Here is a 17,686-nt window from a genome sequence, read left to right as displayed (position 1 = left end):
CATATATTTAATTAGTCTTTTTTTGATCACTTAATTAATTCTAGATTAATTCTTGATCAATACTAATTAAATAATCTTATTAATATATTAGAACTTGTAATATATTAACAAACCTTAAGTGTTATTTCTCTCATTATAGTCTATCCAAATGCATGATGCCCTGCAACCCAAATGGACCCTGTCGGGTCGGGTCAAGTCTTACCAATTATGGTTATGGACTTAGACATTAATCCAATACATGAGTTATCTCCAACAGTGTTTAAACCATCATCAATGTAACATCTTACAATAAGCTCTTTTTCAACTCCTCCATTGTTGGGTCAAAAATATGGTTTATACTTTGCTTTTCTAGGAAAATATATTTTTATGTAATATTGTATGTGTGTGCGGCTGTACACATGTGTATGGCTGGAGGTCCATATAAATAGAGGAGTGCATGTGGGAGTGTATGGTTAAGAAAGGTAAGAAGGCTAGAGAGGAGAGAGAAAGTTAGAGAAAAGAAGTGTGTGTGTGAGAGAGAATCTATTGTAAGGAGCATCAATCATATCATCATTACATTAGATTCAAGTTATTCTTCTTCTCCTTCTCTTCTATTTGATTTGACATCATCCAATTGATTGGGATTCCGCACCATCAATTGGATCTGATTGATACTCAAGCAATTTGGGGACTTACATCCATAAACCAAAAACATATCTTTAGTCCTTATTAAGTACTTAATTATGTTCTTAACAGCCATCCAATGTTTTTCACCATGATTAGCTTGATACCTATAAGTTAGACTAATAACATAAGCTACATCTGGCCTTGTACATGTCATAGCATATATAATTGAACCTACTGCTGAAGCATATGGTATACGGCTCATTATTTTGATATCATTTTCAGTACTAGGGCTATCATCCTTATAAAGAATGGTTCCAGGTAGTATTAGTACAATTCCGTGTTTTAAGTTATCCATTGATAAGCATTTTAAGACTTTGCCAATGTATGTGCTTTGAATCAAACCAATGAGTCTTTGGGATCTATCTATATAGATCCTAATGTCGAGTATGTATGTAGCATCCCCTATATCATTCATTTGAAAAGACTTACTTACGTAGACCTTAGTCTCTTTCAATGTTAGGAAATCTTTCCTGATGAGTAATATGTAATCAACATATAGAATTAGAAAACAAAACATGGTTCCCACTTGCTATGATGTATATACATGGTTCACATGGACTTTCTGAGAAACCAAATGTTTTGATGTTCTCATCAAACGATGATATCGGTCCCTAGATACTTGTGTCTAACCATAAATCGACTTCTTCAGTTTGCACACCTTCATTAGGTTATCTGGTTTGAAAAAACCTTCTGGATGTTCCATATAAAAATCTTTCTCAAGATATCCATTAAGAAAAGAAGTTTTGATATCCATTTTCCATATCTCATATTCATAATATGCACTTATGGCCATGATAATCCTAATATATTTTGATCTTAACAACTGGCAAAAAGGTATCTTCATAGTCAACGCCTTGAATTTGAGTGTACCATTTCGCAATGAGTGGTGATTTGAATGTTCGTAGATTTCTGTCCATGTCGATCTTCTTCTTGAAGATCCACTTGCTTCTAATAGCCTTACTATTAGGTGGTAAGTCAACCAAGTTCCATTGATCTATCAAGAAGACTTCCTCTTTAGGAATGACAAATCCAAATCTATCAGGTTCCTGGTGAGTTCTACTAGAGCATCATACAGTTGGTGTGGTTTCCACCATATGAACAATAATTTTAAGTTAAAAAATGTTTTGGTGATTATCATTCCCAACTAAAGGTTGTGTTTCTCGAATTTATTCAAGATCAATGGGGATCCCATTTGCTTTATGCAAGATAAGGTCAGTTTCAAGAAACACTGCTTTGCGAGCTATGAACACTCGGTTCTCTTCTTTATGTAAGAAGTAATAGCTCAAGGTTTCTTTTGGGTATCCTACAAAGATACACCTTTGAGATATAGGGTCAAGCTTGTTATAAGTATCTCTTTTAACATATGCTTCACAAGACCATATATTTAAGTAAGACATTGATGGAAAATTTCCATGCCATAACTCATTGGGAGTCTTACTAACCTTTTTAGTTGGGACCTTGTTTATAATTCGAGCTGCGATTTCAAGGGCATAACCACAAAATGAATGAGGAAGGGAAGTATGAATCATCATCGATCGTACCATATCAAGTAGAGTATGATTCCTCTTTTCCGAGACACCATTATGATGAGGTGTCCTGGTGGAGTGAGTTGTGACAATATGCCACAATTCTTGAGATATTCATCAAACTCGTAGCTTAGATATTCACCAGTATGCTTTGATCGTATGGTTTTAATCTTTTAACCAAGTTGATTTTGTGCTTCATTTTGGAAAATCTTGAAGACATCGAATGATTCATGTTTGTGTTTCATGAGATACACACATCCAAATCTACTGCAATCATCAGTAAATGTAATGAAGTATCTTTCACTGGTTCTAGTCATTGTTCTAAAAGGTCCACATACATAAGTATGTATGAGTCCTAAAAGATCCGAAGCTCTTTCACGAACACTGGTAAAAGGAGCTTTAGTCATCCTGTTACATAGACATGATTTGCATTCATCAAAAGACTCAGAGCCTGTCGATTCTAAGATTCCATCCTTTTGGAGCTTAGCAATGCGAGTTTTGTTTATGTGCCCAAGTTGACAATGCCATAAATATGTTTTATTTGAGTCTAAATTTGTTTTCTTATTTAATTTTTACATTGAATTATTCTTTTGATATGAACCATTTAAATCGATTTCATATATTCCATTATTGGGATTAGTCTCAAAACAGAACACATTATATTTAAACATAGATATGTTTTCAGAATCAAAGTCAAACTTATAACGAAAACCTTGTTCATACAAAAAAGAAGTATTGAGAATTTCTCTAGGGTCGCAATCTCAAAATAGAACACATTACTTTTAAACATAGCTAGCTATTATTGGAGAGTTATTGAGAATTTCTCCAAGGTCGCAGTTCCGTTTACTAGGTTGACAAAGAAGTCTGTTACTTTCCGTTGGGGGCTTGAGCAGTTGGCGACGTTTGAGACTTTGAGAAAGAAGTTATGTTAGGCTATGGTTTTGACCATCTCAAACGGTGTGAATGATTTCATGTTGTACTGTAATGCGTTGATTATAGGATTGGGTGTGGTGTTGATGTAGAGGGGTCATGTTATTGCTTATGATTCGAGGCAGCTAAAGCCTCATGAGGCAAACTATCCCACTAATGATTTGGAGCTGGGGGTGGTGATTTTTGACATCAAGATTTGGCTTCATTACTTGTATGTCGTTTATTGTAGCATTTGCATGGAGCATAAGAGTTTGAGGTATTTGATGGATCTGCCAAATCTGAACATGAGGCAGCGCAGGTGGATCGATATGGTGAACGATTATGATTGTGAGATCCTTTATCACCCCGGGAACGCCAACGTGGTGGCCGATGCTCTTAGCCTCAAGAAAGCTAGTACTCCGAGTAGGGATATATGTCGGAGGATGACGGTGATTACCCCACTCTTGGAGCAGATTCATGAGGCTTAGATTAAGATTATGAAAGAGGAGTATTGGAAGAGTGAGTGTACAATGGGTCAAGTGTCCTCTTTTGATTATGATAGCTAGGGATTATTGACCCTTCATTGGAGAGTTTGGGTTCCATTTTTTGGAGGTACGCAACATATTTTGATGGAGGAGGCGCATAAGTTGAACTTTTCTATTCATCCGGGTGCGAAAAAGATGTATAGAGACCTCCGGCTTGATTATTGGTGGCCATGCATGAAGCGGGATGTGGCCTGGTATGTGGAGAGGTGCTTGACTTGCAGAAAAGTTAAGGCCGAGCATCAGCGACCTAACGGTAAGATCGAGCCGTTGGGTGTTCCCGTTTGGAAATGGGAAGAGATTATGACGGATTTTATCACAAAGCTACCACGAAACACACGAGGGGTAGAATTGATTTGGATCATCGTGCATTAATTAAACAAGAGTGTGCATTTTGTTCCTATCCAGGAGATCATCTCTGCAAAGAAATTATCAGATGTATATATCCTTGAGGTGGTGGCACGACATAGGGTCCTAGTTCTGTAGTTTCTAATCGGGATGTTTGATTCACTTCCAGATTCTGGAAAAGATTTCATGAAGAGTTGGCTATGCAACTACACTTCAGCACAACTTTTCATCTGCATACCGATGGGAAGAGTGAGCGGACTATTCAGAGTTTGGAGGATATGCTGAGGGCATGTGAATTGGATTTTGGGGGTAGTTGGGATACGTATCTCCTATTGGCTGAGTTTTCTTATAACAAAAACTATCACGCCAGTATTGATCGACCACCTTTCAAGATGCTCTACGGGAGGAAGTGTCAAACCCCGATTTTCTAGGGTGAGGTCGATCAACGAGTCATGGGTAGCACAGAGGTGGTGCTCCGGACTACCGAGTTGATTCAGAAGGTGTGTGGTAGGTTGCAGACCATATAGAGTTAGTGGAAGAGTTATGCTGATAGGCATGTTGGATTAGGTGTATAAACCCATAACTATAATTGGTATGTACTTGACTCGAGATTAGCATGGTCCATTTGGGTTGCCTTCACCAGAGCAATTTGATAGGATGGACTTCTGATAAGAGGTTATTTATGATTTATTAATATATTATAAGCTCTAATATATTAATATGAAATCATGTTAGTTAATTAGTATTGATCAAGAATTAATTTGGAATTGATTTAGTGATCAAAACAGACTAATTAAATTAACGGGGACTAATTGTGTAAATTAGTTATATATATATATATATATATATATATATATATATATATACATATATATATATATATATATATATATATATATATATATATCTATATATATATTCTTTGGGCTTATAATACATGAGGGACTAGGTTTATGAAAGAATCCATAAAGAGTTAGTCCATATGGATCATGGATCATGGATAATAAGCCCAAGGGTATGGATTAGCGTTAAACCATGACTCTTGGAATCCTACAATATATATATATATATATATATATATATATATATATATATATATATATATATATATCACCATATAGCTAAAATCGATTGCACTAGCATGTTCTTGGATTTCCCATAACCGATTTTGAGTGTATAGAATCTCTCTCTCAGCTTCTCTTTTGGTCATGGTGTTTGTGAACCATTTGAGGCATCACATTTGAGGTGCTATGTTATTAAAGGCCAAAACTACAAGCTACAACAAAGAGGTAATTATGTAACTCATTTCTATGATGTTTATGTCAATTGTATACTAGTTGTAGGCTTAATGATTTGGAAACAATATTGCATTTATAATTAGAGAAAACATAGATCCAAAACATTTAGAGTTGTATGTGCACCATAGGATGTTGTAGTATACAATACCCAACAGTGGTATCATACCCTAGGATTGTTTTCTATTATATTTGATGCATGGCTTAATTTTCAAAGTTGAAAAAATCGATTTTTTGGCCTTTGACTGATGAACTCACCGAGTCCACTGGTTGAATTGATGAATCCACAAAGTAAAAGGTCAACTCGGCAAGACATGTTCATGTACTCGACGAATTAATGCTTCTGATGGCAGATTTTTGGGATTTTTGACCTATTTTGGATTAGGATCATTACCACAAAATGTTTTAGTTCATAAAATTTGATTTTGTTGGTATTGTAATGATTATCCTCATCCAATTAAAAGATAATTGTCAAAATTTCAAGATTTGTATTGGTTTAGATGATTAGGCTAATTTCTTGCAAACTGTTGATATGAATTATCTTGACTTATGAGTTTAACTTGATCTTAGATAAATTATTTGATTATTTTCTTAATTGAAATATATGATCTTAAATGTTCATTAAAGTCCTCCATAACTTGTCCTCAAGTTATGGAAAATGAAAAGTTTTTCCATAAAACCCACATTAAACTCATAAATTATGGAAATCAAAGGTTTTTCAAGGGTTACAAAACTTGCCATCAAGTTTTGGTATTTGAAAGTCTAAAATTTAGAAACTCTTGTAATTAAAAACGTGTAACTCTTGGGTTCATAAATTAAAAAAATTAATTAAATAGTTTTTAATTTTGAATTTTTTATATTTAGAACCATGAATTATTTGAGTAGTTCAAATTGCATCTTATGGACTTTATTAAATTAATTAAGGTGTTTAATTAAAAGAAATTAATAAATCCATAATGTCACGGTTTAAGGTTAATTAAATTAAGATTATAGTTTATTAATAAGAATTAAATCATCTAGTATTTTAAAAGTTTAAAATACACCATTATACAATATAAAATTAAAAGTTTAATAATTATATATGTATAAGTTAAAAAGTCAGTCTTACCGTTAGTAGGCCTCATTCATGAAGCCGGTTTATAAGGGGGGTATAAAGTTACTGAGTATGAAACAGTGGTTTAATGGGTGTCCACTCTCACCCACCGCATCCTTGACTGGTGGAGGGTCGTTAGCCAAATGGTTCGGATATGTTATTCTCATTAAAAGTATAATGAATTATAAAGTAACTAAATATTTTATAAATTCTCAATCTTAGTTACTTTAGGAAAAATGTGAATTTGGTGCTAACCCATGAAATTGCACTTTGCACCTTGCTAAGTCGCTAGTGGAGCGTGTGTGGTTAACCGGCACACTAATGTGGGACTGACAGTGTCAAACCCCCAAACCAAGGATGGCGGAAACGTCCGGGGGTGGAGGACTTCATGTAGAGTATCACAACAACGAGTATAATAGTGCTCAAAGTAAATACAACCATCATAAATATAATTGAAAAAAAAGTTACACCAAAGTATATGTTTACATGATTCAAATCAATTACATTATGATACAAAATGAACTGTTTGACGATTTATCGTCCCATCCTCAAAATGTGGTTGATTTCCTGTTTCACTGAATTCCTGAGAATACAAGTAGTTTTGAAAAGTGTCAACCCAAAGGTTGGTGAGTTCATAAGCTTTTGACGGTAAGAGTTTGAAAATCGATCTTTGTAAAGAGATGTATGTTACCAAGAAAAATCCAATATTTTCCTTACATAAGTTATGTGGTCCTAAATACCAGGAGCGAAATCGAACAAGTATTTGTCATACTTAAAGTTATAAAAGTGGTTTCAAATTGGCGTAAAACCCTTTCTGATTTGAGAAAAACTCTCGTAATGAATGGTGTGTAGTCTTAAATACTAAGACGGAAAATATACAACGATATTTCTAATTAATATAAAAAGTGATTTTAAATGAACATAAAACCCTTTTTAATATGAAGACGTACAAGTATTTTTCCATACTTAAAGTAATTTCTGAGAGCTAAATCGACATAACTCACTAATTTAAAGTTAGAACCCGTAAATCTTATGATTGTTAATACCACATGTGAGCTATCATAACCATACTTGACATAGACGGTCTCGTAATACGACGTTCTTCAGGCGTCGCCGTTAAATGACACTTGTCACCACAGACCTGCCGGTCTAGCTGTTGCAAGCAGCTCTGGTGTGGGTTTGTCAAACCCAATATAGATCTATACACAACTATCACGTTCTCCCTACAAGAGACTCTGGTTACAATTTACAGGACTTTTTGACTTTGTTACTTTGGAAATAACCCGAAGTGGATGACTCACAAATTTATTCATTAACAGATTTACGTGAACTAAACTGAAAAACCTTTGATAAATAAGTTTGAGAAGTAAATGATACATAAACTATATCTATTATAGTCTATCCGAAATGTTTGTAATATATAAGAACTGTTTTATTAAAACACATTAGTGTTATAAATCCATAAATTATGCTTATTATAGCTTAATATACGTGTTCTAAAAGAATGAATAATCTTATCATGAATGACTAAGTTTCAGTTTATAATGATAAACTAACAAGGAAACACATTCAATATTTAGAACTTATTGTTATACACTTTGCTCAACATAATACAAAGTGTCATGAAAGTTATAATGTTGTTAACTAAATTTAACCCTTCTGCGCTGTTTTAGAAAATTCATAGAAAAATCATACGAAGTCAAAAACTAAATCCGTAAATGCTGAGAGTTCCTAAATTGTGTCTAGTTTACTCATAATTTTTATAATGATTTTTGGAAGCCTTTAACTTGTATTAAAATGTTCATATTCACAGACTGGTCCGGATTTGTGTTTGAAAAGACAGGCTGTTTTGTAAAAATCACCATAAATTGTAGAAAAATCGTGTGGAGATGTGCAAGTAGTCATTTTAAAGCTAAGAAGTGGAACTACTTGCACCTAAAACGGTTTTGAAAACTAAAATGTTTAAGATGTCCAAAACAGTCCGTGAATGGAGTTGAACGTTTTTGATGAAGGCTGTTAGAAAAGTTTAGTTTTGTTCTTAGTGTTTTACTTGTATTCCCACCCCCCCCCCCCCCCTAAAAACTTGAGAAAACATGAAAATGTAGGGGTATGAACTCACCTTGAGTGATTTCAGTAGATAAGTGTTGAAGTAGAGAAGTGTTCAACCCAAGAACACTTGAAGAATCACTTGAAGATTCGAAGATCTAACACAATTATGACGGAGTTTGTGTAAGATATCCATGATTTGAGTAGAAAGAAGTGAAATAATCATAAGGAGAATGGATTTTGCTTACCACATGTGGAGGAAAAACCCAAGATCAGCCCTTGAATCTCGAATTCTAGAGAGAGGAAGTGAGAGAGAAAAGAGTTTGATCTTTTTGGTGAAAGGAGAGAAAATGAGGGAAGTGAGGAGAGAGAATGGTTTGTTCCAGCTCTAAAACGTGGGAAAGGGTGATAATTGAGTGGAAAGGACATTGAAGTGACCTAGGTAAGGTGGGGAGGTGTGGTTGGTCATAGAGTGGGTATGGGAGTGGTTGCTTGTGTCATAAGGTAAAGCTAAGTCAACACTCCACCTCTTTGTATTTTACCCACTAGATTTTATTATTTAAATAAAGATTTTCATGAAAATATGATTAAATTATGAATATTTAGGGTTCATTATGTTAAAATATGATTTTGGGTGAAAATACCGCGTTAAAATAATTAAAAACGGAGCTAAAATGAAGTCGTAGTCAAAAACTGGAAAGAAAATAGCTAACAGCGAAGCTTCTCGGAAGGGGGCCGAAGGTTCGGTCCCTTCTGATGCTGGGTCCGAAGCGAAGGCGAGGCATTAGGAAGCGAACCAGCAAGAAGCGAAATAGACCGAAGTGTATAGTACCTTCGGGTTCGGGTGGGCATGCGAGGTTCAGGCCCGAGAGGACCCTTCGGGTTCGGTTCTCAGCAGGTTCGGGTTCGGCTCAGGAGGGTTCGGTCCCTAAGAGGAATTTCGGCCCTAAGAGGGGTTTCGGGTCCTTAAGAGGGGTTTCGGGTCCTCAAGCCCATTTTACTCGTTTTTACCTCGTTTCAAGCCGTTTTTGACCCGGTCAAGGGTCAGAATGACCCGAATGACTTCAAAAAGTCACGGAAACTTTTGAGAGAGATTTGGGAGAGATTTCAAATACTTGGAGAGATTTGGGAGAGATTTGACATTCTTGGAGAGATTTCACATACAAAGAGAGATTTGGGAGAGATTTCACATTCATGGAGAGATTTGGGAGAGATTTGACATTATTGGAGAGATTTCACATACAAAGAGAGATTTGGGAGAGATTTCACATGCTTGGAGAGATTTGGGAGAGATTTGACATAGAGAGAGAGAGATAGAGTGAAAACGATTGAGAGAGGTTTCGTGTGTGACACTTGTGAGTGTCCGGCTTCGCAAAGATAGGTCCATAAACCCTGTTAAGCCTTGTTTAAGGATCTTACACACTCCCGATGAGTATGCAACATTGTTTTATCGGTGTGGCTCGCCACGTACCACAGATTTAGGTTAAGGAGATCTAGATGTACGAACTTTTCAATTTATGACTCCTCATTAGAATAGCGAGTTGTATAGAAATTACATAATGTAAATTCTAGTACCCACGGGCAAATTGAGTCGAACGGTTTGACTTGTTGCCTTCGGTTGACTTTGACTTGATCGAAAATTTGTGGTTGTCACAGACAGTGTGTGGCAAAGGGTAGCTTGATCTTAATCATAGATCAATGGAGCGGGTGTGGTTAACCGACACATTGATTAGGCGATCTATAACATTAAGAGTACCAAGCACATTTGCATGGTTATTCACACGTTGTTTGTGATCCTCGGCATCCCAATCGCAAACTTGAAGGGTACAATCGAGATTTAAACATGCTATTGAAAAGTTCAATGAATCTCAAAGGATCTAGGAATTTCAATTCATTTAAAAGTTAATAATCAATTTCGTTTTTCATGGTGGAAATTCAAAAATCATCATTTACCTACCTTCAAATATTTTGCAATTGGATTACGACATCCCTTTTCCGAATTGTAAAATATTGTGTTGGGTCCTAACCTTAATATTTCATGTTGGGTGTTATATTAAGGACTTAAATCAACTAACTTGAATTTCTCCCATTATAGATGTCTAATTCAAACAACTATGGTCTTCCCGAATCTTATAGAAAAAGCTTTTCTCATGAAGATGATATTCCACAAGACAATCAAGGTGAAAGATTAATCCCTTCTTCGTGTTGTAGTAGAAATTCACTTCCTCCACCTTCTCTAATAATTCTCCCTGACCCACAAGTCCAAAGACTTGAAAAGTCAAGGTCACTTAAGCCCTATTGGTATGGATGGTCTATATGTGCACATGTCTTGGAGATGAAGTCGCACATTGATAGGATGAGAATATTAAGAGTTGATGTCTCAAGGAAGTTGGCTATTGATTTGGTTCTTCAGTCACTCTGTGAGTCGTATAGTGAGTTCATTAAGGACTATTATATGACAGATCATGACATGACCCTTATCGATCTTACCTATTTGCTTGTTGCTGTTGAATCAGCAAAGATTTGGTGCATTGGTAAAGCAAATTTTATTGGAAGATCTACTCCCCAAAATTCCATGGACATTGACAATGGGAATATTAGAAGTCCAGAAAAGTTTTCTCTTCCCAACCGAAAGGGATCGGCCATGGTCAAGTCATTTGACCAAATGGTAAAGAGAAAGACTAAGTCTGCGATAGTCTCGTGTACCATTCCCAAAGAGTCCACATCTTTCTATTGCCAAGAGAAGGGGCATTGGTTACGAAGTTGCCATATTTACCTGAAAGATCGCAAAGATGGTAAAGTCAAAAAGTTTGACTCTACTTCAGGTAAAATCCACTATCAAACTCTATTAAGTTCCTAATTGGCGATTCTTAATACATGATGTAATGTAATTACATTTTGATGTTTTGTAGAATCAAAGAAAAGAAAGGAAGCTTAAAGGAAGAGTAAGTTGATTCTGATCATGAAGAGATGGATTTCGATCGAATGGTTCGATGATTAGAATTTTGAGTTGTTGCTTAAGAGTTATGATAGATTGCTTAGGCATAGATAACAACATAGTTTTCATTTGTATTTACATTGTAAGGAAAAGTTTTTTCGTAGTTTTATAAATAAGAATATTGTTTGATTTTATTCTATTTTAAGTTTCTTACATTGGCATTTGTGAAAATTGTTGTTTATATGAAAAATGGATTTGATTCTTTCTTTTGTCGTAGTGTCATAATTTACCAAATAAGGAAAGATTCTTATCACCCAAGTTTCAGTTGGATAGAAACTTGGAATCATACAAGTTGTATTGTGTGATGAATGAGAACCTTCATCTTTGGAAATTTAAGACTAATTCCTTGTTCACATGTATATGTGAGTCAAGTGAAGGACTAGGGGATCAGGTACACTTGGTTGTGCGCTGGTCAGGTCCACCACAAAGAACGATAAGACAATTTGTTATGATTTACTAAAGTTTAGTAAATATGGTTATACTTAAAAGATTAAGTGTAATTCTGAACCATTGGAAAAGTTTAAATATATAGCAGAATGAATAAGAATAATCAAATTAGACAGAAAGATAAAGTTTCTCCAATCTGAAAAGAAGGAGGAGTACTTGTATCATGTTTTATGATTATCTTAGTGATTATGAAACCATATCACAATTGATTCTCTAAGGACATCTTAGAAGAGGAATCATGAATTGTTGAAATGGTTAAATCAAAAGGTGAATCATACTTCGTTCCAAAATCGAGTCTTAGAGTAACACTCCAAGATTGAGCCTCGAGTGACATAATCTTAAGAAATGTTTATAACACTTATCAAATGTAGAGTAAAAAGTTTTCTATGCTTGTACATTTTAAATTGATAAGTTGTGATGTTTTGAATAAACAAAGACCAACTAAGACCAATTGTCAGAAATGTTTGTCTTGATAAGAAACCACACTAACTCTTGAATATTAGTTTGTCAAGTAATGTTTCTTGACAAAGAGAATATTATATGTCAAGAGGTCAATGGGAGTCTTAAAGATCTTGAAAAGCTTCAAGAACTAATCAAGAGTAAACCTATTGTTTATCATTAGTACACAACTTGAGGTTTATAACCTATCGTGTTGACATATTCTTGTTTATGTGCCCATTTCAGCTAAATTTGACTATGCATGTGAGTTCTATGAGTTCTCAATTGTTTACATAACAACTTGGAAGCAATGGTAAGCACTTGTGCTGCCAGGAGGCAAGAAATTAAGATTGAACAAGTTCAATCCATATGAGTTTGGATTTGTCACTAACCTTGTCTTGTGATTATGGTTATGACAAATTCACATGGATAGGAACACATACACCATAAAATCTAAGTGTCCTAAGGTTTCTATTCAATTCATGAAAATGATTGTGAGGAAACGCTTTCACTAAGTGGATTTTAAAGAGTTAGCAATTGTTATATTTGCATTCTCAAAATCGGTTATGATTACAACATCCTTCTTCATAGTTCGAATTGTGAGAAATGGCAAAGGTCTAAACATTTGGGACTTATTGCTGTAAGTTCTAAAATTGTTTAGATACACATGTGAGCTATCTAGGAAAGGTGTATGAGTTTGAGAAGCCTAGATAAAGTCTTATCGAAGCATCTTATATTAGAAATATGAACTTTGGTAAGATAGTCAATAAGTATCGATTTCTAGAAGTCCAGCTGATTTCTGATTACATGTCAAAGCTAGTGAGAGAATAAGTGTTATTCTACTAAGAATGTAATTATCATGCTAGTAGGAGCACAATTATTACATTAAGAGTTACGAGTTAGCAATGCTAATTATACAATACAAAAGTTTCAATTTGAAAAGATGAAGGGTTTGAAAAGTTGTTTTGCTATAATTAAGGGAGAGGAATTCATACTTCGTTTCAAATCTAAAAAGCTTTTATTGAGATTTTAATTGATTTTAGTCAAAGGATATATATGAATGTTATGTTGAGAAGATTTGACATAAATAAATTCTATATATGGAAATGTTATATCAAGAGACTGGTAAAGTATCATGTCTTTATGTGAAACATTATGTATCGTATCCCATATACTTCGGGTATAGGATTGATTACATATGTTATAATATTAATATGTTCTAATTTTCCAAATTCCTAAGGCATTAAAAGGGAAAAAGGACTAGGACGAGATATGACTAAAATGGTTAAGTAATTGTCTAGGAAAATCTGAGGTTTACCAAAGATTGGTTGCTTAAGGACAATTGAAAGTATATTCTAAATTTTGGAAGGACCATATTGACATACTCTGAGAAGAGGTAACTCTTGTTCAGAAGTGATAGTCAAAATGGGAATATTGAAATGTTTTCATAAGTGGAAGTTATTCTTTAAATCTGTGTAAGATTAGAAAAATTAATGCAAGAAGGATGTTCAAATGAATGTACTTTGAATGTGAGACTTCATTTCCATGGAATTACTCTCTATCATAATACTTTGAAATGTCTGTTGCCAAGTCTCTGTGAGTTTGTGCATAGTCATTACAAGAGGATCATTACATATAAGTTTAAAATCTAACAGAATATAGCGAATGGAAAGAACTTGGTATTCTTACATTTACGATAAAGATTTGGAATTGTGAAATGAGTGTCATTGAAATGCTTTCAATTGATCTATTTCACAAAGAAAGGGCCATAGGCAAACATCGTGTGCATGCTTGGTGCATGGCATAACTGTTGTTTTAATTCAAGTATTAAGTTGATCAATCGAAACATTATACAATGAATAATGTGTAATCAATATGATGATTAAATAAAAGGTGTTTTATTTATATTCATAAGTTCTGAGATCATATTGGATTCAATTATTCTTGTGTTTCACTTTGAATGTTTTGACTTCCCGAATAACTAGGTTATTCAAATCATCCACAATCGATCATACTTTGGAAGTAGGTATTAAGGCAAGACTGTCATGAATTTGAATGTAGATTGTCTAGGTGTTTTAGACATAGCACAAGTTTGTTGCAGTGTTCATGACTACTCCTGGAATAAGATTCGAGTATTGGATTAAACCCACGCTCATCTGAATCACTTCATGGATTTTATCATGAGTGATTGTGAGACGATAATATCTTATATTCTTGAAACCAAGACATGTGAGTTGTATTTTACAAGTCGGTTACACATTAACATATGTAAACGCAACAGTAACTTGGTGTTATAAAACATATTGTTATGTGTGATTTGATAAGTAAGTACTAGCAAGAATTTGAGTCGACGTTTATCCATTCCTTTTACCCAATGTGGGATAAAAGTGATATATGTGGGCCCCTCGATGATTTAGTGATGACAAACCTAAGTGTTTGGCTAAGCCTGGACTGATTTGATTTGTTCAATTAGTCAGTTGTCATAAATCGGAAATCGGGAAACAACAAATGGACAGAGAAAATGATTATAATCCATTCCTCATGTCCATACGATATCTAGAATGGAGGAATATATGATCCCTTATCTAATGGACGCGTCATTGACTAGGTCAGAGTTCAACAACGACTTTTAAGAGCTACAATTGATAGTTGGGATGTGGAGTTGTACTTGCAATAATAGTTATTAAACTTATCCAAGTGGGTGATTATTGGATTAGGTGTCTAAGCCAATATCTATAATTGGTATGTACTTGACCCGAGAGTAGCATGGTTCATTTGGATTGCCTTCACTAGAGCAATTTGATAGGATTTACTTTTGAGAAGAGATTATTTATGATTTATTAATATAGTATAAGTTCTAATATATTAATATGCAATCATGTTATTTAATTAGTATTGATCAAGAATTAATTTGGTGATCAAAAGAGACTGATTAAATTAACGGGGACTAATTGTGTATATTTTATATATATATATATATATATATATATATATATATATATTGTTTGGGCTTATGATACATGATGGACTAAGTTTATGAAAGAATCCATAAAGAGGTAGTCCGTATGGATCATAGATCATGGATAATAAGCCCAAGTGTATGGATTAAGGTTTAACCATGACTCTTAGAATCTTGTAATATATATATATATATATATATATATATATATATATATATATATTCTGGAGTTCCCATTGCCGATTTTGAGTGCATAGAATCTCTCTCTCTCTCTCTCTCTCTCTCTCTCTCAAGTCCTCTTTTATTCATGGTGATTGTGAACCATTTGAGGCATCACATTTGAGGTGCTAAGCTCTTAAAGGCCAAAACTACAAGCTACAACAAAGAGGTAATTATATAACTAATTTCTATGTTGTTTATGTCCATTATATGCTAGTTGTAGGCTTAATGCTTTGGAAACAATATTGCATGTATAATTAGAGAAAACATAGATCCAAAGCATTTAGGGTTGCATGTACACCATAGGATGTTGTAGTATACAAAACCCAACAAGGCACCAATGAAAATTGGAGTTTCAGGTCAAGTACATGGTACTCCTGAAGGTGTCACCTTGGAAAGGTGTCATCTAGTTTAGGAAGCGAGGCAAGCTCGATCCTAGATATATTGGTCCTTTTAGGGTTATCGCTTGGGTAGGCAGGGTAGCATATCATTTGGTGCTACCCAAGGAGCTGGATCAGATTCACAACACTTTTCACGTCTCTCAACTGTGGAAGTGTGTGGTCTATGATTCTGCAGTGGTGTCATTGGAGGATATTCAGCTGGACAACTTCGTGAACTACATAGAGAGACCAGTTGCGATCCTTGACAGGAAGACCAATACCTTAAGAAACAAGGTGGGAAACCTAGTGAATATGTAATGGTAGCACCGGAAAGACTCAAAATGGACTTGGGAACCTGAGGAGGAGATGAAGGAGCACTACTCGGAGCTATTTGCAGCAACGGACTTCGAGTACAAAGTCTGATTCAAGTGGGGGAGAGTTGTAGCATCCGGTTTTGGGGTATATTTTATTTTAATTAATGTTTGATTTTGGGAGTCGCCACAGCGTTGTGAGGCATTTTTGGTCGTGAGTCTCTATTGACTCATAACTACATGGCAAGTAAAGGCCATGGTGTGACCGCCATTTACATCTTAAACCGTAATTATTCGGGTTTTGCACCCTATTTAAACCAATGTTGAGGCTTGGGTTTGCTCACCCTTAGAGTCCACCACCCTTTTTAGCTAAGAAGAAACCCTAATTCCTTTTTCCTCCATTGTTGAAGCTTTCTTGAGTACTTTTTAGAGATTTTGAAGGAAGAAACAAGTAGGAGTAAGCCAAGGATCATCAAGAAAGTTCCCATTTCTCATCGTATCCCGATTTTGGACCCTTGTAAATGTTCACTGTTCCACCTTTATGTTACTAGGTTGCTAGATCTTGAGTTTTGTCTCGTTTCCTTCTTTATGTTGTTGGTTGGGATGGTGAGATTTCATAAAGGTTGCAACTTTATCAATCTTTATATCATTTGGAGCAACTCATGGTTTGGATCTAAAGTATGGTTGATTAATTGGACCATGCATGAGACTTTGGTCATAATCCTCATTTTTGACCTTATATGAGTCCAAGACATGCATTAGAAATGCATGTCTAAAATGCACCAACCTTAGCTGATTTTAATGTTAGAAGATCTTCTAGAGTAATTGGGCTAAGGACTTTAGGGATTAAGTGCTTATTGAATGATCTCGTGTCATGTTTTGGCCTTTTTGGACTTAAGACTTGAGATCTTGACCTCTAGTAGAGTCTTAAGGGATAATGTTGGAGACTTTATCCATTTAGACAATAAAAATGATCAAATCTAGACTTTGGAACCTTTGGAATCGGAGGATCCAGCTTAACCCATTAAGATGTTTTGAACCCAGTGCCCACGACGTGGCCCTATATTGCCGCGACATGGAGATTGGGTCTAACCCCGCCTGTTTTGTCATTTGAGGGCCACGACGTGGCGAGTCAACTTTGACCATTGACTTTTGACTTGCATTGACTTTGGTCAACCTCCTAGTTTTGGAAGGTAAGCTAAGGGTGTACTTTGTATGGCTGTATAGGTGGCATATAGCATCTGTATTCACAAAAATAGGAGCAGTAGCAGTTATCGTTTGATAGGCCAGTCTCCTTACTGAACTTGTGGGCCGAAGGCATCCATACCGGCCCACTAGATTATGTTGTTGGATAATAATTGTCTTCATGACACTTACTAATATGTCTGCATGAGCTTGTTGTCTTTGTGACTCCTGCTAGTATGATTGTATGCTTAGATGTAGGGGTAAAATAGACCCATACCAATTGAAAAATATTGATGGAGTCGGAAGGGACTCAAAGAGTCAGAA

The sequence above is a fragment of the Lactuca serriola genome, chromosome 9 (genome assembly GCF_051521515.1).
Source record: "Lactuca serriola cultivar US96UC23 chromosome 9, Lser_US96UC23_V15, whole genome shotgun sequence".
NCBI classification, from domain to species: Eukaryota; Viridiplantae; Streptophyta; class Magnoliopsida; order Asterales; family Asteraceae; genus Lactuca; species Lactuca serriola.
The sequence above is the reverse complement of the archived record's forward strand: the minus strand, read 5'-3'. Positions refer to the sequence as shown.